This window comes from Silene latifolia, chromosome Y (assembly GCF_048544455.1).
Source record: "Silene latifolia isolate original U9 population chromosome Y, ASM4854445v1, whole genome shotgun sequence".
NCBI classification, from domain to species: Eukaryota; Viridiplantae; Streptophyta; class Magnoliopsida; order Caryophyllales; family Caryophyllaceae; genus Silene; species Silene latifolia.
In genome coordinates, this window is record NC_133538.1 from 297,493,421 (window position 1) to 297,494,769 (window position 1,349).

Genomic DNA, 1,349 nt, shown 5'->3' on the forward strand with positions numbered 1-1,349 from the left:
ATTGACATACCCCTCCCTTACCTTAGAATTTTTGAGTTCTTTGAAAGTTAACAAAGTTGAGACTATGGAAAGCATCGAGTTTCGCCTAGCTAATGTTAGTAGGCGCATCTCCTTTGAGGAAATGGGTAAAGCTTTGGGTCTTAGCGATTCACCGAGTTATTTTAAGAATGTTGGCAAGTACGACCCCGACCCTCTTTGGGAGGCAATTTCCGGAAGGAAATTCGAGAGCTTTCATGCTAGTCGCGCTCTATTAGTCCACCATCCGGGCGTTAGAGTTTGGCACAAGGTTATAGGAAACACCATCATTGCAAGAAAAGACACCAACCATTTCACCAAACTCGATTTTGTTCTTCTTGAGTCGGCCTTGAACATTGGAAGGGAATTCACCAAGCCTTTCAACTCTTTAAGGCTTTTGGTGGATAGATGGCTAAACATTGATTGTGGGAAGCAAGGCACTACCGTTATTGTTAATGGAGGTCTAGTCACTATCTTAGCTAAATACTTTGATCCGAACTTCAACAAAGATCACAAGTATGTGGCGAAGAAGGGTGGTCATCTCATTGATATTGATACCATGATGAACAAATACAAGTGGGTCTCTCAAAACCCTCTTGACACCAAGTATGGATGGCTCACTAGTGAGGTTAGATCTTTCACTTTGCCTTCGAAGATTTATCGTTTAAGTGTCCACCGGACCAACTATCTCCTTCCCCTTTCAAAAGAGGCCGAATACATTATCCGACAACAAAAGGGTGAAATTGAAATGCCCTCCTCTTCCATTGTCACACCACCCTATCCTTTCGAGTACCAAGAGTTCAAGCCCAAAGGTGTTGAAGCAAGCAATGATTATATGACTCTTATTATGCAAGATATGCACAAGCAAGCCTTCAAGGATCGGAACGATGCTTACTTAGCCCAATATCCACCCCTCCTTCACTTAGCTAGGCAAGGACTACTTTACCCTTCATGTCCTTTACCTAGTTGGGCGGATAGAGAAGTCTTCTTTCCGAGTGCATCTAGGGGTGAGTTTTCGGGTGACGATGAGGTTGTCGGTGATGCGGTTGATGATAACATTGATGAAGAAGGTAGTGAATAAGGAGAAGAGGATGATGAGCAATGTGAACAATAAAGTGAAGAAGAAAGTGGTGATGAGTCCACTTCTAGTGAGGAAGATGATAATAGTGATGATATGATGGAAGATTAGCAAACTTTGGAGGCTCCTACCCTCTTGAGGTTTGTCTATTTCTCTCTTTGTTTTATTAATTTATATTGATCATTGTTGGAGTAGTCCTAGCACCATAGAGGACTAACACCTCGGCCCCATTGAGGTGTTCTCATTTTATTGTTCC